This window comes from Narcine bancroftii, unplaced genomic scaffold, assembly GCF_036971445.1.
Source record: "Narcine bancroftii isolate sNarBan1 unplaced genomic scaffold, sNarBan1.hap1 Scaffold_160, whole genome shotgun sequence".
Lineage (NCBI taxonomy): Eukaryota > Metazoa > Chordata > Chondrichthyes > Torpediniformes > Narcinidae > Narcine > Narcine bancroftii.
In genome coordinates this window covers 4,575,766-4,600,020 of record NW_027211895.1, presented here as the reverse complement: position 1 = coordinate 4,600,020, position 24,255 = coordinate 4,575,766, and positions in this window count along the sequence as shown.

The following is a 24,255-nucleotide window of genomic DNA, read 5'->3' as shown; positions in this document are numbered from 1 at the left end:
GCGGGGAATCAGAGGCAGGGAATCAGAGGCGGGGAATCAGAGGCGGGGAATCAGAGGCGGGGAATCAGAGGCGGGGAATCTGAGGCGGGGAATCAGAGGCGGGTAATCAGAGGCGGGGAATGAGAGGCGGGGAATCAGAGGCGGGGAATCAGAGGCGGGGAATAAGAGGCAGGGATCAGATGAAGGGAATCAGATGAAGGGAATCTGAGGCAGGGAACCTGAGGCAGGGAATCAGAGCCGGGGAATCTGAGGCGGGGAATCAGAGGCGGGGAATCAGAGGCGGGGAATCAGAGGCAGGGAATCTGAGGCAGGGAACCTGAGGCAGGGAATCAGATGAAGGGAATCTGCGGCAGGGAATCTGCGGCAGGGAATCTGAGGCAGGGAATCTGAGGCGGGGAATCTGAGGCAGGGAATCTGAGGCGGGGAATCTGAGGCGGGGAATCTGAGGCGGGGAATCTGAGGCGGGGAATCTGAGGCAGGGAATCAGAGGCGGGGAATCAGAGGCGGGGAATCAGAGGCGGGGAATCAGAGGCGGGGAATCAGAGGCGGGGAATCAGAGGCTGGGAATCAGAGGCGGGGAATCAGAGGCGGGGAATCAGAGGCGGGGAATCAGAGGCGGGGAATAAGAGGCAGTGAATCAGATGAAGGGAATCAGATGAAGGGAATCTGAGGCAGGGAATCTGAGGCAGGGAATCTGAGGCAGGGAATCAGAGCAGGGGAATCTTAGGCGGGGAATCAGAGGCGGGTAATCAGAGTCGGGGAATCAGAGGCGGGGAATCAGAGGCGGGGAATCAGAGGCGGGGAATCAGAGGCAGGGAATCTGAGGCGGGGAATCTGAGGCGGGGAATCTGAGGCGGGGAATCTGAGGCGGGGTATTTGAGGAGGGGAATCTGAGGCGGGGAATCAGAGGCGGGGAATCAGAGGCGGGGAATCAGAGGCAGGGAATCTGAGGCAGTGAATCTGAGGCAGGGAATCTGAGGCGGGGAATCTGAGGCAGGGAATCTGAGGCGGGGAATCTGAGGTGGGGAATCAAAGGCGGGGAATCAGAGGCGGGGATTCAGAGGCGGGGAATCAGAGGCGGGGAATCAGAGGCGGGGAATAAGAGGCAGGGAATCAGATGAAGGGAATCAGATGAAGGGAATCTGAGGCAGGGAATCTGAGGCAGGGAATCTGAGGTGGGGAATCTGAGGTGGGGAATCTGAGGCGGGGAATCAGAGGCGGAGAATCAGATGCGGGGAATCAGAGGTAGGGAATCTGAGGCAGGGAATCTGAGGCAGGGAATCTGAGGCGGGGAATCAGAGGCAGGGAATCAGAGGCGAGGAATCAGAGGCGTGGAATCAGAGGCGGGGAATCAGAGGCGGGGCATCAGAGGCGGGGAATCAGAGGCGGGGAATCAGAGGCGGGGAATCAGAGGCGGGGAATCAGAGGTGGGGAATAAGAGGCAGGGAATCAGAGGCGGGGAATAAGAGGCAGGGAATCAGATGAAGGGAATCAGATGAAGGGAATCTGAGGCAGGGAATCTGAGGCAGGGAATCTGAGGCAGGGAATCAGAGCCGAGGAATCTGAGGCGGGGAATCAGAGGTGGGTAATCAGAGGCGTGGAATCAGAGGCGGGGAATCAGAGGCGGGGAATCAGAGGTGGGGAATCAGAGGCAGGGAATCTGAGGCGGGGAATCTGAGGCGGGGAATCTGAGGCGGGGAATCTGAGGCGGGGAATTTGAGGAGGGGAATCTGAGGCGGGGAATCAGAGGCGGGGAATCAGAGGCGGGGAATCAGAGGCGGGGTATCAGAGGCGGGGAATCAGAGGCGGGGAATCAAAGGCGGGGAATCAGAGGCGGGGAATCAGAGGCAGGGAATCTGAGGCAGGGAATCTGAGGCGGGGAATCTGAGGCGGGGAATCAGAGGCGGGGAATCAGAGGCGGGGAATCAGAGGCAGGAAATCTGAGGCAGTGAATCTGAGGCAGGGAATCTGAGGCGGTGAATCTGAGGCAGGGAATCTGAGGCAGGGAATCTGAGGCGGGGAATCAGAGGCGTGGAATCAGAGGCGGAGAATCAGAGGCGGGGAATCAGAGGCGGGGAAACAGAGGCGGGGAATAAGAGGCAGGGAATCAGATGAAGGGAATCAGATGAAGGGAATCTGAGGCAGGGAATCTGAGGCAGGGAATCTGAGGCGGGGAATCTGAGGTGGGGAATCTGAGGCGGGGAATCAGAGGCGGAGAATCAGATGCGGGGAATCAGTGGTAGGGAATCTGAGGCAGGGAATCTGAGGCAGGGAATCTGAGGCGGGGAATCAGAGGCAGGGAATCAGAGGCGGGGAATCAGAGGCGGGGAATTGAGGCGGGGATTCAGAGGCGGGGAATAAGAGGCAGGGAATCAGATGAAGGGAATCAGAGGCGGGGAATCTGAGGCGGGGAATCAGAGGCTGGGAATCAGAGGCGGGGAATCAGCTGAAGGGAATCAGATGAAGGGAATCTGAGGCAGGGAATCAGAGCCGGGGAATCTGAGGCGGGGAATCAGAGGCGGGGAATCAGAGGCGGGGAATCAGAGGCGGGGTATCAGATGTGGGGAATCAGAGGCAGGGAATCTGAGGCAGGGAATCTGGGGCAGGGAATCTGAGGCGGGGAATCAGAGGCGGGGAGTCAGAAGCGGGGAATCAGAGGCGGGGAATCAGAGGCGGGGAATCAGAGGCGGGGAATAAGAGGCGGGGAATCAGATGAAGGGAATCAGATGAAGGGAATCAGATGAAGGGAATCTGAGGCAGGGAATCTGAGGCAGGGAATCTGAGGCGGGGAATCTGAGGCGGGGATTCAGAGGCGGGGAATCAGAGGCGGGGAATCAGAGGGAGGGAATCTGAGGCAGGGAATCTGAAGCGGGGTATCAGAGGCAGTGAATCAGAGGCAGGGTATCTGAGGCAGGGAATCTGAGGCGGGGAATCAGTGGCGGGGAATCAGAGGCGGGGAATCAGAGGCGGGGAATCAGAGGCGGGTAATCAGAGGCTGGGAATCAGAGGTGGGGAATCAGAGGCGGGTAAACATTGGCGGATAAATAGAGGAGGGGAAAGAGATGGGTGAAACATAGTGGTTGGGACTTGTGTGTTGAAAATGAGGTATACAGAACAGATCAAACAGAGTTGTTGAAATTGAGGGAGGGAAAGAGAGGCGCGTAAAGAGTGAAGGGGAAAGAGCGGAGGCGAAAGAGAGGCATAGAGACAGAGGTGGGGAATCAGATGCGGGGAATCAGAGGCGGGCAATCAGTTGCAGGGAATCAGAGGCGTGGAATCAGAGGCGGGGAATCAGAGGCGTGGAATCAGAGGCGGGGAATCAGAGGCGTGGAATCAGAGGCGGGGAAAGAGATGTGGGGAAACGGAGGCCGGGAAAGTTGCGCGGAAAGTGAGGCGGGGAATCAGAGGTGGGATATCAGAGGCGGGGAATCAGAGGCGGGGAATCAGAGGCTGAGAATCAGAGGCGGGGAATCAGAGGCGGGGAATCAGAGGCGGGGAATCAGAGGCGGGGAATCAGAGGCGGGGAATCAGTGGCGGGGAATCAGAGGCAAGGAATCTGAGGCAGGTAATCAGAGCCGGGGAATCTGAGGCGGGGAATCAGAGGCGGGGAATCAGAGGCGAGGTATCAGAGATGGGGAACCAGAGGCAGGGAATCAGAGGCGTGGAATCAGAGGCGGGGAATCAGAGGCAGGGAATCAGATGAAGGGAATCAGATGAAGGGAATCTGAGGCAGGGAATCTGAGGCAGGGAATCTGAGGCAGGGAATCTGAGGCAGGAAATCTGAGGTGGGGAATCTGAGACGGGGTAACTGAGGCGGGGAATCTGAGGCGGGGAATCTGAGGCAGGGAATCTGAGGCGGGGAATCAGATGCGGGGAATCAGAGGCAGGGAATCAGAGGCGGGGAATCAGAGGCGGGGAATCAGAGGCGGGGAATAAGAGGCAGGGATCAGATGAAGGGAATCAGATGAAGGGAATCTGAGGCAGGGAAACTGAGGCAGGGAATCAGAGCCGGGGAATCTGAGGCGGGGAATCAGAGGCGGGGAATCAGAGGCGGGGAATCAGAGGCGGGGAATCAGAGGCGCGGAATCAGATGCGGGGAATCAGAGGCAGGGAATCTGAGGCAGGGTATCTGAGGCAGGGAATCTGAGGCGGGAAATCAGAGGCGGGGAATCAGAGGCGGGGAATCAGAGGCGGGGAATCAGAGGCGGGGAATTAGAGGCGGTAAATCAGAGGCGGGGAATCAGAGGCGGGGAATAAGAGGCAGGGAATCTGATGAAGGGAATCAGTTGAAGGGAATCTGAGGCAGGGAATCTGAGGCAGGGAATCTAAGGCAGGGAATCAGAGCCGGGGAATCTGAGGTGGGGAATCAGAGGCGGGGAATTAGAGGCAGGGAATCTGAGGCAGGGAATCTGAGGCAGGGAATCTGAGGCGGGGAATCAGATGCGGGGAATCAGAGGCGGGGAATCAGAGGCAGGGAATCTGAGGCAGGGAACCTGAGGCAGGGAATCAGATGAAGGGAATCTGCGGCAGGGAATCTGCGGCAGGGAATCTGAGGCAGGGAATCTGAGGCGGGGAATCTGAGGCAGGGAATCTGAGGCGGGGAATCTGAGGCGGGGAATCTGAGGCGGGGAATCTGAGGCGGGGAATCTGAGGCAGGGAATCAGAGGCGGGGAATCAGAGGCGGGGAATCAGAGGCGGGGAATCAGAGGCGGGGATTCAGAGGCGGGGAATCAGAGGCTGGGAATCAGAGGCGGGGAATCAGAGGCGGGGAATCAGAGGCGGGGAATCAGAGGCGGGGAATAAGAGGCAGTGAATCAGATGAAGGGAATCAGATGAAAGGAATCTGAGGCAGGGAATCTGAGGCAGGGAATCTGAGGCAGGGAATCAGAGCCGGGGAATCTTAGGCGGGGTATCAGAGGCGGGTAATCAGAGTCGGGGAATCAGAGGCGGGGAATCAGAGGCGGGGAATCAGAGGCGGGGAATCAGAGGCAGGGAATCTGAGGCGGGGAATCTGAGGCGGGGAATCTGAGGCGGGGAATCTGAGGCGGGATATTTGAGGAGGGGAATCTGAGGCGGGGAATCAGAGGCGGGGAATCAGAGGCGGGGAATCAGAGGCAGGGAATCTGAGGCAGTGAATCTGAGGCAGGGAATCTGAGGCGGGGAATCTGAGGCAGGGAATCTGAGGCGGGGAATCTGAGGTGGGGAATCAAAGGCGGGGAATCAGAGGCGGGGAATCAGAGGCGGGGAATCAGAGGCGGGGAATCAGAGGCGGGGAATAAGAGGCAGGGAATCAGATGAAGGGAATCAGATGAAGGGAATCTGAGGCAGGGAATCTGAGGCAGGGAATCTGAGGTGGGGAATCTGAGGTGGGGAATCTGAGGCGGGGAATCAGAGGCGGAGAATCAGATGCGGGGAATCAGAGGTAGGGAATCTGAGGCAGGGAATCTGAGGCAGGGAATCTGAGGCGGGGAATCAGAGGCAGGGAATCAGAGGCGAGGAATCAGAGGCGTGGAATCAGAGGCGGGGAATCAGAGGCGGGGAATCAGAGGCGGGGAATCAGAGGCGGGGAATCAGAGGCGGGGAATCAGAGGCGGGGAATCAGAGGTGGGGAATAAGAGGCAGGGAATCAGAGGCGGGGAATAAGAGGCAGGGAATCAGATGAAGGGAATCAGATGAAGGGAATCTGAGGCAGGGAATCTGAGGCAGGGAATCTGAGGCAGGGAATCAGAGCCGGGGAATCTGAGGCGGGGAATCAGAGGTGGGTAATCAGAGGCGTGGAATCAGAGGCGGGGAATCAGAGGCGGGGAATCAGAGGCAGGGAATCAGAGGCAGGGAATCTGAGGCGGGGAATCTGAGGCGGGGAATCTGAGGTGGGGAATCTGAGGCGGGGAATTTGAGGAGGGGAATCTGAGGCGGGGAATCAGAGGCGGGGAATCAGAGGCGGGGAATCAGAGGCGGGGTATCAGAGGCGGGGAATCTGAGGCGGGGAATCAGAGGCGGAGAATCAGATGCGGGGAATCAGTGGTAGGGAATCTGAGGCAGGGAATCTGAGGCAGGGATTCAGAGGCGGGGTATAAGAGGCAGGGAATCAGCTGAAGGGAATCAGATGAAGGGAATCTGAGGCAGGGAATCAGAGCCGGGGAATCTGAGGCGGGGAATCAGAGGCGGGGAATCAGAGGCGGGGAATCATAGGCGGGGTATAAGAGGCAGGGAATCAGCTGAAGGGAATCAGATGAAGGGAATCTGAGGCAGGGAATCTGAGGCAGGGAATCTGAGGCGGGGAATCTGAGGTGGGGAATCTGAGGCGGGGAATCAGAGGCGGAGAATCAGATGCGGGGAATCAGTGGTAGGGAATCTGAGGCAGGGAATCTGAGGCGGGGAATCAGAGGCAGGGAATCAGAGGCGGGGAATCAGAGGCGGGGAATTGAGGTGGGGATTCAGAGGCGGGGAATAAGAGGCAGGGAATCAGATGAAGGGAATCAGAGGCGGGGAATCTGAGGCGGGGAATCAGAGGCTGGGAATCAGAGGCGGGGAATCAGTGGCGGGGAATCAGAGGCGGGGAATCAGAGTCGGGGTATAAGAGGCAGGGAATCAGCTGAAGGGAATCAGATGAAGGGAATCTGAGGCAGGGAATCAGAGCCGGGGAATCTGAGGCGGGGAATCAGAGGCGGGGAATCAGAGGCGGGGAATCAGAGGCGGGGTATCAGATGTGGGGAATCAGAGGCAGGGAATCTGAGGCAGGGAATCTGGGGCAGGGAATCTGAGGCGGGGAATCAGAGGCGGGGAGTCAGAAGCGGGGAATCAGAGGCGGGGAATCAGAGGCGGGGAATCAGAGGCGGGGAATAAGAGGCGGGGAATCAGATGAAGGGAATCAGATGAAGGGAATCAGATGAAGGGAATCTGAGGCAGGGAATCTGTGGCAGGGAATCTGAGGCGGGGAATCTGAGGCGGGGATTCAGAGGCGGGGAATCAGAGGCGGGGAATCAGAGGGAGGGAATCTGAGGCAGGGAATCTGAAGCGGGGTATCAGAGGCAGTGAATCAGAGGCAGGGTATCTGAGGCAGGGAATCTGAGGCGGGGAATCAGTGGCGGGGAATCAGAGGCGGGGAATCAGAGGCGGGGAATCAGAGGCGGGTAATCAGAGGCTGGGAATCAGAGGTGGGGAATCAGAGGCGGGTAAACATTGGCGGATAAATAGAGGAGGGGAAAGAGATGGGTGAAACATAGTGGTTGGGACTTGTGTGTTGAAAATGAGGTATACAGAACAGATCAAACAGAGTTGTTGAAATTGAGGGAGGGAAAGAGAGGCGCGTAAAGAGTGAAGGGGAAAGAGCGGAGGCGAAAGAGAGGCATAGAGACAGAGGTGGGGAATCAGATGCGGGGAATCAGAGGCGGGCAATCAGTTGCAGGGAATCAGAGGCGTGGAATCAGAGGCGGGGAATCAGAGGCGTGGAATCAGAGGCGGGGAATCAGAGGCGTGGAATCAGAGGCGGGGAAAGAGATGTGGGGAAACGGAGGCCGGGAAAGTTGCGCGGAAAGTGAGGCGGGGAATCAGAGGTGGGATATCAGAATCGGGGAATCAGAGGCGGGGAATCAGAGGCTGAGAATCAGAGGCGGGGAATCAGAGGCGGGGAATCAGAGGCGGGGAATCAGAGGCGGGGAATCAGAGGCGGGGAATCAGTGGCGGGGAATCAGAGGCAAGGAATCTGAGGCAGGTAATCAGAGCCGGGGAATCTGAGGCGGGGAATCAGAGGCGGGGAATCAGAGGCGAGGTATCAGAGATGGGGAACCAGAGGCAGGGAATCAGAGGCGTGGAATCAGAGGCGGGGAATCAGAGGCAGGGAATCAGATGAAGGGAATCAGATGAAGGGAATCTGAGGCAGGGAATCTGAGGCAGGGAATCTGAGGCAGGGAATCTGAGGCAGGAAATCTGAGGTGGGGAATCTGAGACGGGGTAACTGAGGCGGGGAATCTGAGGCGGGGAATCTGAGGCAGGGAATCTGAGGCGGGGAATCAGATGCGGGGAATCAGAGGCAGGGAATCAGAGGCGGGGAATCAGAGGCGGGGAATCAGAGGCGGGGAATAAGAGGCAGGGATCAGATGAAGGGAATCAGATGAAGGGAATCTGAGGCAGGGAAACTGAGGCAGGGAATCAGAGCCGGGGAATCTGAGGCGGGGAATCAGAGGCGGGGAATCAGAGGCGGGGAATCAGAGGCGGGGAATCAGAGGCGCGGAATCAGATGCGGGGAATCAGAGGCAGGGAATCTGAGGCAGGGTATCTGAGGCAGGGAATCTGAGGCGGGAAATCAGAGGCGGGGAATCAGAGGCGGGGAATCAGAGGCGGGGAATCAGAGGCGGGGAATTAGAGGCGGTAAATCAGAGGCGGGGAATCAGAGGCGGGGAATAAGAGGCAGGGAATCTGATGAAGGGAATCAGTTGAAGGGAATCTGAGGCAGGGAATCTGAGGCAGGGAATCTAAGGCAGGGAATCAGAGCCGGGGAATCTGAGGTGGGGAATCAGAGGCGGGGAATTAGAGGCAGGGAATCTGAGGCAGGGAATCTGAGGCAGGGAATCTGAGGCGGGGAATCAGATGCGGGGAATCAGAGGCGGGGAATCAGAGGCAGGGAATCTGAGGCAGGGAACCTGAGGCAGGGAATCAGATGAAGGGAATCTGCGGCAGGGAATCTGCGGCAGGGAATCTGAGGCAGGGAAGCTGAGGCGGGGAATCTGAGGCAGGGAATCTGAGGCGGGGAATCTGAGGCGGGGAATCTGAGGCGGGGAATCTGAGGCGGGGAATCTGAGGCAGGGAATCAGAGGCGGGGAATCAGAGGCGGGGAATCAGAGGCGGGGAATCAGAGGCGGGGATTCAGAGGCGGGGAATCAGAGGCTGGGAATCAGAGGCGGGGAATCAGAGGCGGGGAATCAGAGGCGGGGAATCAGAGGCGGGGAATAAAAGGCAGTGAATCAGATGAAGGGAATCAGATGAAAGGAATCTGAGGCAGGGAATCTGAGGCAGGGAATCTGAGGCAGGGAATCAGAGCCGGGGAATCTTAGGCGGGGAATCAGAGGCGGGTAATCAGAGTCGGGGAATCAGAGGCGGGGAATCAGAGGCGGGGAATCAGAGGCGGGGAATCAGAGGCAGGGAATCTGAGGCGGGGAATCTGAGGCGGGGAATCTGAGGCGGGGAATCTGAGGCGGGATATTTGAGGAGGGGAATCTGAGGCGGGGAATCAGAGGCGGGGAATCAGAGGCGGGGAATCAGAGGCAGGGAATCTGAGGCAGTGAATCTGAGGCAGGGAATCTGAGGCGGGGAATCTGAGGCAGGGAATCTGAGGCGGGGAATCTGAGGTGGGGAATCAAAGGCGGGGAATCAGAGGCGGGGAATCAGAGGCGGGGAATCAGAGGCGGGGAATCAGAGGCGGGGAATAAGAGGCAGGGAATCAGATGAAGGGAATCAGATGAAGGGAATCTGAGGCAGGGAATCTGAGGCAGGGAATCTGAGGTGGGGAATCTGAGGTGGGGAATCTGAGGCGGGGAATCAGAGGCGGAGAATCAGATGCGGGGAATCAGAGGTAGGGAATCTGAGGCAGGGAATCTGAGGCAGGGAATCTGAGGCGGGGAATCAGAGGCAGGGAATCAGAGGCGAGGAATCAGAGGCGTGGAATCAGAGGCGGGGAATCAGAGGCGGGGAATCAGAGGCGGGGAATCAGAGGCGGGGAATCAGAGGCGGGGAATCAGAGGCGGGGAATCAGAGTTGGGGAATAAGAGGCAGGGAATCAGAGGCGGGGAATAAGAGGCAGGGAATCAGATGAAGGGAATCAGATGAAGGGAATCTGAGGCAGGGAATCTGAGGCAGGGAATCTGAGGCAGGGAATCAGAGCCGGGGAATCTGAGGCGGGGAATCAGAGGTGGGTAATCAGAGGCGTGGAATCAGAGGCGGGGAATCAGAGGTGGGGAATCAGAGGCAGGGAATCAGAGGCAGGGAATCTGAGGCGGGGAATCTGAGGCGGGGAATCTGAGGTGGGGAATCTGAGGCGGGGAATTTGAGGAGGGGAATCTGAGGCGGGGAATCAGAGGCGGGGAATCAGAGGCGGGGAATCAGAGGCGGGGTATCAGAGGCGGGGAATCAGAGGCGGGGAATCAAAGGCGGGGAATCAGAGGCGGGGAATCAGAGGCAGGAAATCTGAGGCAGTGAATCTGAGGCAGGGAATCTGAGGCGGTGAATCTGAGGCAGGGAATCTGAGGCAGGGAATCTGAGGCGGGGAATCAGAGGCGTGGAATCTGAGGCGGGGAATCAGAGGCGGGGAATCAAAGGCGGGGAACAGAGGCGGGGAATAAGAGGCAGGGAATCAGATGAAGGGAATCAGATGAAGGGAATCTGAGGCAGGGAATCTGAGGCAGGGAATCTGAGGTGGGGAATCTGAGGTGGGGAATCTGAGGCGGGGAATCAGAGGCGGAGAATCAGATGCGGGGAATCAGTGGTAGGGAATCTGAGGCAGGGAATCTGAGGCAGGGATTCAGAGGCGGGGTATAAGAGGCAGGGAATCAGCTGAAGGGAATCAGATGAAGGGAATCTGAGGCAGGGAATCAGAGCCGGGGAATCTGAGGCGGGGAATCAGAGGCGGGGAATCAGAGGCGGGGAATCATAGGCGGGGTATAAGAGGCAGGGAATCAGCTGAAGGGAATCAGATGAAGGGAATCTGAGGCAGGGAATCAGAGCCGGGGAATCTGAGGCGGGGAATCAGAGGCGGGGAATCAGAGGCGGGGAATCAGAGGCGGGGTATCAGATGTGGGGAATCAGAGGCAGGGAATCTGAGGCAGGGAATCTGGGGCAGGGAATCTGAGGCGGGGAATCAGAGGCGGGGAGTCAGAAGCGGGGAATCAGAGGCGGGGAATCAGAGGCGGGGAATCAGAGGCGGGGAATAAGAGGCGGGGAATCAGATGAAGGGAATCAGATGAAGGGAATCAGATGAAGGGAATCTGATGCAGGGAATCTGAGGTAGGGAATCTGAGGCGGGGAATCTGAGGCGGGGATTCAGAGGCGGGGAATCAGAGGCGGGGAATCAGAGGGAGGGAATCTGAGGCAGGGAATCTGAAGCGGGGTATCAGAGGCAGTGAATCAGAGGCAGGGTATCTGAGGCAGGGAATCTGAGGCGGGGAATCAGTGGCGGGGAATCAGAGGCGGGGAATCAGAGGCGGGGAATCAGAGGCGGGTAATCAGAGGCTGGGAATCAGAGGCGGGGAATCAGAGGCGGGGAATCAGAGGCGGGGCATCAGAGGCGGGGAATAAGAGGCAGGGAATCAGATGAAGGGAATCAGATGAAGGGAATCTGAGGCAGGGAATCTGAGGCAGGGAATCTGAGGTGGGGAATCTGAGGTGGGGAATCTGAGGCGGGGAATCAGAGGCGGAGAATCAGATGCGGGGAATCAGAGGTAGGGAATCTGAGGCAGGGAAACTGAGGCAGGGAATCTGAGGCGGGGAATCAGAGGCAGGGAATCAGAGGCGAGGAATCAGAGGCGTGGAATCAGAGGCGGGGAATCAGAGGCGGGGAATCAGAGGCGGGGAATCAGAGGCGGGGAATCAGAGGCGGGGAATCAGAGGCGGGGAATCAGAGGTGGGGAATAAGAGACAGGGAATCAGAGGCGGGGAATAAGAGGCAGGGAATCAGATGAAGGGAATCAGATGAAGGGAATCTGAGGCAGGGAATCTGAGGCAGGGAATCTGAGGCAGGGAATCAGAGCCGGGGAATCTGAGGCGGGGAATCAGAGGTGGGTAATCAGAGGCGTGGAATCAGAGGCGGGGAATCAGAGGCGGGGAATCAGAGGCGGGGAATCAGAGGCAGGGAATCTGAGGCGGGGAATCTGAGGCGGGGAATCTGAGGCGGGGAATCTGAGGCGGGGAATTTGAGGAGGGGAATCTGAGGCGGGGAATCAGAGGCGGGGAATCAGAGGCGGGGAATCAGAGGCGGGGTATCAGAGGCGGGGAATCAGAGGCGGGGAATCAAAGGCGGGGAATCAGAGGCGGGGAATCAGAGGCAGGAAATCTGAGGCAGTGAATCTGAGGCAGGGAATCTGAGGCGGTGAATCTGAGGCAGGGAATCTGAGGCAGGGAATCTGAGGCGGGGAATCAGAGGCGTGGAATCTGAGGCGGGGAATCAGAGGCGGGGAATCAGAGGCGGGGAAACAGAGGCGGGGAATAAGAGGCAGGGAATCAGATGAAGGGAATCAGATGAAGGGAATCTGAGGCAGGGAATCTGAGGCAGGGAATCTGAGGCGGGGAATCTGAGGTGGGGAATCTGAGGCGGGGAATCAGAGGCGGAGAATCAGATGCGGGGAATCAGTGGTAGGGAATCTGAGGCAGGGAATCTGAGGCAGGGATTCAGAGGCGGGGTATAAGAGGCAGGGAATCAGCTGAAGGGAATCAGATGAAGGGAATCTGAGGCAGGGAATCAGAGCCGGGGAATCTGAGGCGGGGAATCAGAGGCGGGGAATCAGAGGCGGGGAATCAGAGGCGGGGTATAAGAGGCAGGGAATCAGCTGAAGGGAATCAGATGAAGGGAATCTGAGGCAGGGAATCATAGCCGGGGAATCTGAGGCGGGGAATCAGAGGCGGGGAATCAGAGGCGGGGAATCAGAGGCGGGGTATCAGATGTGGGGAATCAGAGGCAGGGAATCTGAGGCAGGGAATCTGGGGCAGGGAATCTGAGGCGGGGAATCAGAGGCGGGGAGTCAGAAGCGGGGAATCAGAGGCGGGGAATCAGAGGCGGGGAATCAGAGGCGGGGAATAAGAGGCGGGGAATCAGATGAAGGGAATCAGATGAAGGGAATCAGATGAAGGGAATCTGATGCAGGGAATCTGAGGTAGGGAATCTGAGGCGGGGAATCTGAGGCGGGGATTCAGAGGCGGGGAATCAGAGGCGGGGAATCAGAGGGAGGGAATCTGAGGCAGGGAATCTGAAGCGGGGTATCAGAGGCAGTGAATCAGAGGCAGGGTATCTGAGGCAGGGAATCTGAGGCGGGGAATCAGTGGCGGGGAATCAGAGGCGGGGAATCAGAGGCGGGGAATCAGAGGCGGGTAATCAGAGGCTGGGAATCAGAGGTGGGGAATCAGAGGCGGGTAAACATTGGCGGATAAATAGAGGAGGGGAAAGAGATGGGTGAAACATAGTGGTTGGGACGTGTGTGTTGAAAATGAGGTATACAGAACAGATTAAACAGAGTTGTTGAAATTGAGGGAGGGAAAGAGAGGCGCGTAAAGAGTGAAGGGGAAAGAGCGGAGGCGAAAGAGAGGCATAGAGACAGAGGTGGGGAATCAGATGCGGGGAATCAGAGGCGGACAATCAGTTGCAGGGAATCAGAGGCGTGGAATCAGAGGCGGGGAATCAGAGGCGTGGAATCAGAGGCGGGGAATCAGAGGCGTGGAATCAGAGGCGGGGAAAGAGATGTGGGGAAACGGAGGCCGGGAAAGTTGCGCGGAAAGTGAGGCGGGGAATCAGAGGTGGGATATCAGAGGCGGGGAATCAGAGGCGGGGAATCAGAGGCTGAGAATCAGAGGCGGGGAATCAGAGGCGGGGAATCAGAGGCGGGGAATCAGAGGCGGGGAATCAGAGGCGGGGAATCAGTGGCGGGGAATCAGAGGCAAGGAATCTGAGGCAGGTAATCAGAGCCGGGGAATCTGAGGCGGGGAATCAGAGGCGTGGAATCAGAGGCGGGGAATCAGAGGCAGGGAATCAGATGAAGGGAATCAGATGAAGGTAATCTGAGGCAGGGAATCTGAGGCAGGGAATCTGAGGCAGGGAATCTGAGGCAGGAAATCTGAGGTGGGGAATCTGAGACGGGGTAACTGAGGCGGGGAATCTGAGGCGGGGAATCTGAGGCAGGGAATCTGAGGCGGGGAATCAGATGCGGGGAATCAGAGGCAGGGAATCAGAGGCGGGGAATCAGAGGCGGGGAATCAGAGGCGGGGAATCAGAGGCGGGGAATCTGAGGCGGGGAATCAGAGGCGGGTAATCAGAGGCGGGGAATGAGAGGCGGGGAATCAGAGGCGGGGAATCAGAGGCGGGGAATAAGAGGCAGGGATCAGATGAAGGGAATCAGATGAAGGGAATCTGAGGCAGGGAACCTGAGGCAGGGAATCAGAGCCGGGGAATCTGAGGCGGGGAATCAGAGGCGGGGAATCAGAGGCGGGGAATCAGAGGCGGGGAATCAGAGGCGCGGAATCAGATGCGGGGAATCAGAGGCAGGGAATCTGAGGCAGGGTATCTGAGGCAGGGAATCTGAGGCGGGAAATCAGAGGCGGGGAATCAGAGGCGGGGAATCAGAGGCGGGGAATCAGAGGCGGGGAATTAGAGGCGGTAAATCAGAGGCGGGGAATCAATGGCGGGGAATAAGAGGCAGGGAATCTGATGAAGGGAATCAGTTGAAGGGAATCTGAGGCAGGGAATCTGAGGCAGGGAATCTGAGGCAGGGAATCAGAGCCGGGGAATCTGAGGTGGGGAATCAGAGGCGGGGAATTAGAGGCAGGGAATCTGAGGCAGGGAATCTGAGGCAGGGAATCTGAGGCGGGGAATCAGATGCGGGGAATCAGAGGCGGGGAATCAGAGGCAGGGAATCTGAGGCAGGGAACCTGAGGCAGGGAATCAGATGAAGGGAATCTGCGGCAGGGAATCTGCGGCAGGGAATCTGAGGCAGGGAATCTGAGGCGGGGAATCTGAGGCAGGGAATCTGAGGCGGGGAATCTGAGGCGGGGAATCTGAGGCGGGGAATCTGAGGCGGGGAATCTGAGGCGGGGAATCAGAGGCGTGGAATCAGAGGCGGGGAATCAGAGGCGGGGAATCAGAGGCGGGGAATCAGAGGCGGAGAATCAGAGTCGGGGAATCAGAGGCGGGGAATAAGAGGCAGGGAATCAGATGAAGGGAATCAGTTGAAGGGAATCTGAGGCAGGGAATCTGAGGCAGGGAATCTGAGGCAGGGAATCAGAGCCGGGGAATCTGAGGTGGGGAATCAGAGGCGGGGAATTAGAGGCAGGGAATCTGAGGCAGGGAATCTGATGCAGGGAATCTGAGGCGGGGAATCAGATGCGGGGAATCAGAGGCGGGGACTCAGAGGCAGGGAATCTGAGGCAGGGAACCTGAGGCAGGTAATCAGATGAAGGGAATCTGCGGCAGGGAATCTGCGGCAGGGAATCTGAGGCAGGGAATCTGAGGCTGGGAATCTGAGGCGGGGAATCTGAGGCGGGGAATCTGAGGCGGGGAATCTGAGGCGGGGAATCTGAGGCAGGGAATCTGAGGCAGGGAATCAGAGGCGGGGAATCAGAGGCGGGGAATCAGAGGCGGGGAATCAGAGGCGGGGAATCAGGGGCGGGGAATCAGAGGCTGGGAATCAGAGGCGGGGAATCAGAGGCGGGGAATCAGAGTCGGGGAATCAGAGGCGGGGAATAAGAGGCAGGGAATCAGATGAAGGGAATCAGATGAAGGGAATCTGAGGCAGGGAATCTGAGGCAGGGAATCTGAGGCAGGGAATCAGAGCCGGGGAATCTGAGGCGGGGAATCAGAGGCGGGTAATCAGAGGCGGGAAATGAGAGGCGAGGAATCAGAGGCGGGGAATCAGAGGCGGGGAATAAGAGGCAGGGATCAGATGAAGGGAATCAGATGAAGGCAATCTGAGGCAGTGAACCTGAGGCAGGGAATCAGAGCCGGGGAATCTGAGGCGGGGAATCAGAGGCCGGGAATCAGAGGCGGGGAATCAGAGGCGGGGAATCAGAGGCGCGGAATCAGATGCGGGGAATCAGAGGCAGGGAATCTGAGGCAGGGTATCTGAGGCAGGGAATCTGAGGCGGGAAATCAGAGGCGGGGAATCAGAGGCGGGGAATCAGAGGCGGGGAATCAGAGGCGGGGAATTAGAGGCGGTAAATCAGAGGCGGGGAATCAGAGGCGGGGAATAAGAGGCAGGGAATCTGATGAAGGGAATCAGTTGAAGGGAATCTGAGGCAGGGAATCTGAGGCAGGGAATCTGAGGCAGGGAATCAGAGCCGGGGAATCTGAGGTGGGGAATCAGAGGTGGGGAATTAGAGGCAGGGAATCTGAGGCAGGGAATCTGAGGCAGGGAATCTGAGGCGGGGAATCAGATGCGGGGAATCAGAGGCGGGGAATCAGAGGCAGGGAATCTGAGGCCGGGAACCTGAGGCAGGGAATCAGATGAAGGGAATCTGCGGCAGGGAATCTGCGGCAGGGAATCTGAGGCAGGGAATCTGAGGCGGGGAATCTGAGGCAGGGAATCTGAGGCGGGGAATCTGAGGCGGGGAATCTGAGGCGGGGAATCTGAGGCGGGGAATCTGAGGCAGGGAATCAGAGGCGGGGAATCAGAGGCGGGGAATCAGAGGCGGGGAATCACAGGCGGGGAATCAGAGGCGGGGAATCAGAGGCTGGGAATCTGAGGCGGGGAATCAGAGGCGGGGAAATAGAGGCGGGGAATCAGAGGCAGGGAATCTGAGGCAGTGAATCTGAGGCAGGGAATCTGAGGCGGGGAATCTGAGGCGGGGAATCAGAGGCGGGGAATCAGAGGCGGGGAATCAGAGGCGGGGTATCAGAGGCGGGGAATCAGAGGCGGTGAATCAGAGGCGGGGAATCAGAGGCGGGGAATCAGAGGTGGTGAATCAGAGGCAGGGAATCAGAGGCGGGGAATTAGAGGTAGGGAATCAGATGAAGGGAATCAGATGAAGGGAATCTGAGGCAGGGAATCTGAGGCAGGGAATCTGAGGCAGGGAATCAGAGCCGGGGAATCTGAGGCGGGGAATCAGAGGCGGGTAATCAGAGGCGGGGAATGAGAGGCGAGGAATCAGAGGAGGGGAATCAGAGGCGGGGATTAAGAGGCAGGGATCAGATGAAGGGAATCAGATGAAGGGAATCTGAGGCAGTGAACCTGAGGCAGGGAATCAGAGCCGGGGAATCTGAGGCGGGGAATCAGAGGCCGGGAATCAGAGGCGGGGAATCAGAGGCGGGGAATCAGAGGCGCGGAATCAGATGCGGGGAATCAGAGGCAGGGAATCTGAGGCAGGGTATCTGAGGCAGGGAATCTGAGGCGGGAAATCAGAGGCGGGGAATCAGAGGCGGGGAATCAGAGGCGGGGAATCAGAGGCAGGGAATTAGAGGCGGTAAATCAGAGGCGGGGAATCAGAGGCGGGGAATAAGAGGCAGGGAATCTGATGAAGGGAATCAGTTGAAGGGAATCTGAGGCAGGGAATCTGAGGCAGGGAATCTGAGGCAGGGAATCAGAGCCGGGGAATCTGAGGTGGGGAATCAGAGGCGGGGAATTAGAGGCAGGGAATCTGAGGCAGGGAATCTGAGGCAGGGAATCTGAGGCGGGGAATCAGATGCGGGGAATCAGAGGCGGGGAATCAGAGGCAGGGAATCTGAGGCCGGGAACCTGAGGCAGGGAATCAGATGAAGGGAATCTGCGGCAGGGAATCTGCGGCAGGGAATCTGAGGCAGGGAATCTGAGGCGGGGAATCTGAGGCAGGGAATCTGAGGCGGGGAATCTGAGGCGGGGAATCTGAGGCGGGGAATCTGAGGCGGGGAATCTGAGGCAGGGAATCAGAGGCGGGGAATCAGAGGCGGGGAATCAGAGGCGGGGAATCACAGGCGGGGAATCAGAGGCGGGGAATCAGAGGCTGGGAATCTGAGGCGGGGAATCAGAGGCGGGGAATCAGAGGCGGGGAATCAGAGGCAGGGAATCTGAGGCAGTGAATCTGAGGCAGGGAATCTGAGGCGGGGAATCTGAGGCGGGGAATCAGAGGCGGGGAATCAGAGGCGGGGAATCAGAGGCGGGGTATCAGAGGCGGGGAATCAGAGGCGGGGAATCAAAGGCGGGGAATCAGAGGTGGGGAATAAGAGGCAGGGTATCAGATGAAGGCAATCAGATGAAGGGAATCTGAGGCATGGAATCTGAGGCAGGGATTCTGAGGAAGGGAATCAGAGCCGGGGAATCTGAGGCGGGGAATCAGAGGCGGGGAATCAGAGGCGGGGAATCAGAGGCGGGGAATCAGAGGTGGTGAATCAGAGGCAGGGAATCAGAGGCGGGGAATTAGAGGTAGGGAATCAGATGAAGGGAATCAGGTGAAGGGAATCTGAGGCAGGGAATCTGAGGCAGGGAATCTGAGGCGGGGAATCTGAGGCGGGGAATCAGAGGCGGGGAATCAGAGGCGGGGAATCAGAGGCAGGGAATCTGAGGCAGTGAATCTGAGGCAGGGAATCTGAGGCGGGGAATCTGAGGCAGGGAATCTGAGGCGGGGAATCTGAGGTGGGGAATCAGAGGCGGGGAATCAGAGGCGGGGAATCAGAGGCGGGGAATCAGAGGCGGGGAATCAGAGGCGGGGAATAAGAGGCAGGGAATCAGATGAAGGGAATCAGATGAAGGAATCTGAGGCAGGGAATCTGAGGCAGGGAATCTGAGGTGGGGAATCTGAGGTGGGGAATCTGAGGCGGGGAATCAGAGGCGGAGAATCAGATGCGGGGAATCAGAGGTAGGGAATCTGAGGCAGGGAATCTGAGGCAGGGAATCTGAGGCGGGGAATCAGAGGCAGGGAATCTGAGGCGGGGAATCAGAGGCAGGGAATCAGAGGCGGGGAATCAGAGGCGGTCAATCAGTTGCAGGGAATCAGAGGCGGGGAATCAGAGGTGGGGAATCAGAGGCGTGGAATCAGAGGCGGGGAATCAGAGGCGTGGAATCAGAGGCGGGGAAAGAGATGTGGGGAAACGGAGAATGAAAAGTTGCGAGGAAAGGGAGGCGGGGAACCAGAGGCGGGATTTCAGAGGTGGGGAAACAGACGCGGGGAGTTAGAGGCTGAGAATCAGACGCGGGGTATCAGAGGCGGGGAATCAGAGGCGGCGAATAAGAGGCGGGGAATCAGAGGCGGGGAATCAGAGGCGGGGAATCTGAGGCAGGGAATCTGAGGCAGGGAAAGAGAGCTGGGGAATCTGAAGCGGGGAATCAGAGGCGGGGAATCAGAGGCGGGGAATCAGAGGCGAGGTATCAGAGATGGGGAACCAGAGGCAGGGAATCAGAGGCGTGGAATCAGAGGCGGGGAATCAGAGGCAGGAAATCAGATGAAGGGAATCAGATGAAGGGAATCTGAGGCAGGGAATCTGAGGCAGGGAATCTGAGGCAGGGAATCAGAGGCGGGGAATCAGAGGCGTGGAATCAGAGGCAGGGAATCAGAGGCGTGGAATCAGAGGCGGGGAAAGAGATGTGGGGAAACGGAGGCCGGGAAAGTTGCGCGGAAAGTGAGGCGGGGAATCAGAGGTGAGATATCAGAGGCGGGGAATCAGAGGCGGGGAATCAGAGGCTGACAATCAGAGGCGGGGAATCAGAGGCGGGGAATCAGAGGCGGGGAATCAGAGGCGGGGAATCAGAGGCGGGGAATCAGTTGCGGGGAATCAGAGGCAAGGAATCTGAGGCAGGTAATCAGAGCCGGGGAATCTGAGGCGGGGAATCAGAGGCGGGGAATCAGAGGCGAGGTATCAGAGATGGGGAACCAGAGGCAGGGAATCAGAGGCGTGGAATCAGAGGCGGGGAATCAGAGGCAGGGAATCAGATGAAGGGAATCAGATGAAGGGAATCTGAGGCAGGTAATCTGAGGCAGGGAATCTGAGGCAGGGAATCTGAGGCAGGAAATCTGAGGTGGGGAATCTGAGACGGGGTAACTGAGGCGGGGAATCTGAGGCGGGGAATCTGAGGCAGGGAATCTGAGGCGGGGAATCAGATGCGGGGAATCAGAGGCAGGGAATCAGAGGCGGGGAATCAGAGGAGGGGAATCAGAGGCGGGGAATCAGAGGCGGGGAATCAGAGGCGGGGAATTAGAGGCAGGGAATCAGATGAAGGGAATCAGATGAAGGGAATCTGAGGCAGGGAATCTGAGGCGGGGAATTTGAGGCGGGGAATCTGAGGCGGGGAATCTGAGGCGGGGAATCAGAGGCGGGGAATCCGAGGCGGGGAATCAGAGCCGGGGAATCAGAGCCAGGGAATCAGAGCCGGGGAATCAGAAGCGGGGAATCAGAGGCAGGGAATCTGAGGCAGGGAATCTGAGGCAGGGAATCTGAGGCGGGGAATCAGAGGCGGGGAATCAGAGGCGGGGAATCAGAGGCGGAGAATCAGAGTCGGGGAATCAGAGGCGGGGAATAAGAGGCAGGGAATCAGATGAAGGGAATCAGTTGAAGGGAATCTGAGGCAGGGAATCTGAGGCAGGGAATCTGAGGCAGGGAATCAGAGCCGGGGAATCTGAGGTGGGGAATCAGAGGCGGGGAATTAGAGGCAGGGAATCTGAGGCAGGGAATCTGATGCAGGGAATCTGAGGCGGGGAATCAGATGCGGGGAATCAGAGGCGGGGACTCAGAGGCAGGGAATCTGAGGCAGGGAACCTGAGGCAGGTAATCAGATGAAGGGAATCTGCGGCAGGGAATCTGCGGCAGGGAATCTGAGGCAGGGAATCTGAGGCGGGGAATCTGAGGCGGGGAATCTGAGGCGGGGAATCTGAGGCGGGGAATCTGAGGCGGGGAATCTGAGGCAGGGAATCTGAGGCAGGGAATCAGAGGCGGGGAATCAGAGGCGGGGAATCAGAGGCGGGGAATCAGAGGCGGGGAATCAGGGGCGGGGAATCAGAGGCTGGGAATCAGAGGCGGGGAATCAGAGGCGGGGAATCAGAGTCGGGGAATCAGAGGCGGGGAATAAGAGGCAGGGAATCAGATGAAGGGAATCAGATGAAGGGAATCTGAGGCAGGGAATCTGAGGAAGGGAATCTGAGGCAGGGAATCAGAGCCGGGGAATCTGAGGCGGGGAATCAGAGGCGGGTAATCAGAGGCGGGGAATGAGAGGCGAGGAATCAGAGGCGGGGAATCAGAGGCGGGGAATAAGAGGCAGGGATCAGATGAAGGGAATCAGATGAAGGGAATCTGAGGCAGTGAACCTGAGGCAGGGAATCAGAGCCGGGGAATCTGAGGCGGGGAATCAGAGGCCGGGAATCAGAGGCGGGGAATCAGAGGCGGTGAATCAGAGGCGCGGAATCAGATGCGGGGAATCAGAGGCAGGGAATCTGAGGCAGGGTATCTGAGGCAGGGAATCTGAGGCGGGAAATCAGAGGCGGGGAATCAGAGGCGGGGAATCAGAGGCGGGGAATCAGAGGCGGGGAATTAGAGGCGGTAAATCAGAGGCGGGGAATCAGAGGCGGGGAATAAGAGGCAGGGAATCTGATGAAGGGAATCAGTTGAAGGGAATCTGAGGCAGGGAATCTGAGGCAGGGAATCTGAGGCAGGGAATCAGAGCCGGGGAATCTGAGGTGGGGAATCAGAGGCGGGGAATTAGAGGCAGGGAATCTGAGGCAGGGAATCTGAGGCAGGGAATCTGAGGCGGGGAATCAGATGCGGGGAATCAGAGGCGGGGAATCAGAGGCAGGGAATCTGAGGCAGGGAACCTGAGGCAGGGAATCAGATGAAGGGAATCTGCGGCAGGGAATCTGCGGCAGGGAATCTGAGGCAGGGAATCTGAGGCGGGGAATCTGAGGCAGGGAATCTGAGGCGGGGAATCTGAGGCGGGGAATCTGAGGCGGGGAATCTGAGGCAGGGAATCAGAGGCGGAAAATCAGAGGCGGGGAATCAGAGGCGGGGAATCACAGGCGGGGAATCACAGGCGGGGAATCAGAGGCTGGGAATCAGAGGCGGGGAATCAGAGGCGGGGAATCAGAGGCGGGGAATCAGAGGCGGGGAATAAGAGGCAGGGAATCAGATGAAGGGAATCTGAGGCAGGGAATCTGAGGCAGGGAATCTGAGGCAGGGAATCAGAGCCGGGGAATCTGAGGCGGGGAATCTGAGGTGGGGTATTTGAGGAGGGGAATCTGAGGCGGGGAATCAGAGGTGGGGAATAAGAGGCAGGGAATCAGATGAAGGCAATCAGATGAAGGGAATCTGAGGCATGGAATCTGAGGCAGGGAATCTGAGGAAGGGAATCAGAGCCGGGGAATCTGAGGCGGGGAATCAGAGGCGGGGAATCAGAGGTGGGGAATCAGAGGCGGGGAATCGGAGGTGGTGAATCAGAGGCAGGGAATCAGAGGCGGGGAATTAGAGGTAGGGAATCAGATGAAGGGAATCAGATGAAGGGAATCTGAGGCAGGGAATCTGAGGCAGGGAAACTGAGGCGGGGAATCTGAGGCGGGGAATCAGAGGCGGGGAATCAGAGGCGGGGAATCAGAGGCAGGGAATCTGAGGCAGTGAATCTGAGGCAGGGAATCTGAGGCGGGGAATCTGAGGCAGGGAATCTGAGGCGGGGAATCTGAGGTGGGGAATCAGAAGCGGGGAATCAGAGGCGGGGAATCAGAGGCGGGGAATCAGAGGCGGGGAATAAGAGGCAGGGAATCAGATGAAGGGAATCAGATGAAGGGAATCTGAGGCAGGGAATCTGAGGCAGGGAATCTGAGGTGGGGAATCTGAGGTGGGGAATCTGAGGCGGGGAATCAGAGGCGGAGAATCAGATGCGGGGAATCAGAGGTAGGGAATCTGAGGCAGGGAATCTGAGGCAGGGAATCTGAGGCAGGGAATCAGAGGCAGGGAATCAGAGGCGGGGAATCAGAGGCGTGGAATCAGAGGCGGGGAATCAGAGGCGGTCAATCAGTTGCAGGGAATCAGAGGCGGGGAATCAGAGGTGGGGAATCAGAGGCGTGGAATCAGAGGCGGGGAATCAGAGGCGTGGAATCAGAGGCGGGGAAAGAGATGTGGGGAAACGGAGAATGAAAAGTTGCGAGGAAAGGGAGGCGGGGAATCAGAGGCGGGATTTCAGAGGTGGGGAAACAGAGGCGGGGAATCAGAGGCTGAGAATCAGACGCGGGGTATCAGAGGCGGGGAATCAGAGGCGGCGAATCAGAGGCGGGGAATCAGAGGCGGGGAATCAGAGGCGAGGAATCTGAGGCAGGGAATCTGAGGCAGGGAAAGAGAGCTGGGGAATCTGAAGCGGGGAATCAGAGGCGGGGAATCAGAGGCGGGGAATCAGAGGCGAGGTATCAGAGATGGGGAACCAGAGGCAGGGAATCAGAGGCGTGGAATCAGAGGTGGGGAATCAGAGGCAGGAAATCAGATGAAGGGAATCAGATGAAGGGAATCTGAGGCAGGGAATCTGAGGCAGGGAATCTGAGGCAGGGAATCTGAGGCAGGGAATCTGAGGCGGGGAATCTGAGACGGGGTATCTGAGGCGGGGAATCTGAGGCGGGGAATCTGAGGCAGGGAATCTGAGTCGGGGAATTAGATGCGGGGAATCAGAGGCAGAGAATCAGAGGCGGGGAATCAGAGGCGGGGAATCAGAGGAGGGGAATCAGAGGCGGGGAATTAGAGGCAGGGAATCAGATGAAAGGAATCAGAAGAAGGGAATCTGAGGCAGTGAATCTGAGGCGGGGAATTTGAGGCGGGGAATCTGAGGCGGGGAATCTGAGGCGGGGAATCAGAGGCGGGGAATGAGAGGCGGGGTATCAGAGGCGGGGAATCAGAGGCGGGGTATCAGAGGCGGGGAATCACAGGCGGGGAATAAGAGGCAGGGAATCAGATGAAGGGAATCAGATGAAGGGAATCTGAGGCAGTGAATCTGAGGCAAGGAATCTGAGACAGGGAATCAGAGCCGGCGAATCAGAGGTGGGGAATCAGAGGCGGGGAATTAGAGGCAGGGAATCAGAGGCAGGGAATCTGATGCAGGGAATCTGAGGCAGGGAATCAGATGAAGGGAATCTGTGGCAGGGAATCTGCGGAATGGAATCTGAGGCAGGGAATCTGAGGCAGGGAATTAGAGGTAGGGAATCAGATGAAGGGAATCAGATGAAGGGAATCTGAGGCAGGGAATCTGAGGCAGGGAATCTGAGGCAGGGAATCTGAGGCGGGGAATCTGAGGCGGGGAATCAGAGGCGGGGAATCAGAGGCGGGGAATCAGAGTTAGGAAATCTGAGGCAGTGAATCTGAGGCAGGGAATCTCAGGCGGGGAATCTGAGGCAGGGAATCTGAGGCAGGGAATCTGAGGCGGGGAATCAGAGGCGTGGAATCAGAGGCGGGGAATCAGAGGCGGGGAATCAGAGGCGGGGAAACAGAGGCGGGGAATAAGAGGCAGGGAATCTGAGGTGGGGAATCAGATGCGGGGAATCAGAGGCAGGGAATCAGAGGCGGGGAATCAGAGGCGGGGAATCAGAGGCGGGGAATCAGAGGCAGGGAATCTGAGGCAGGGAATCTGAGGCAGG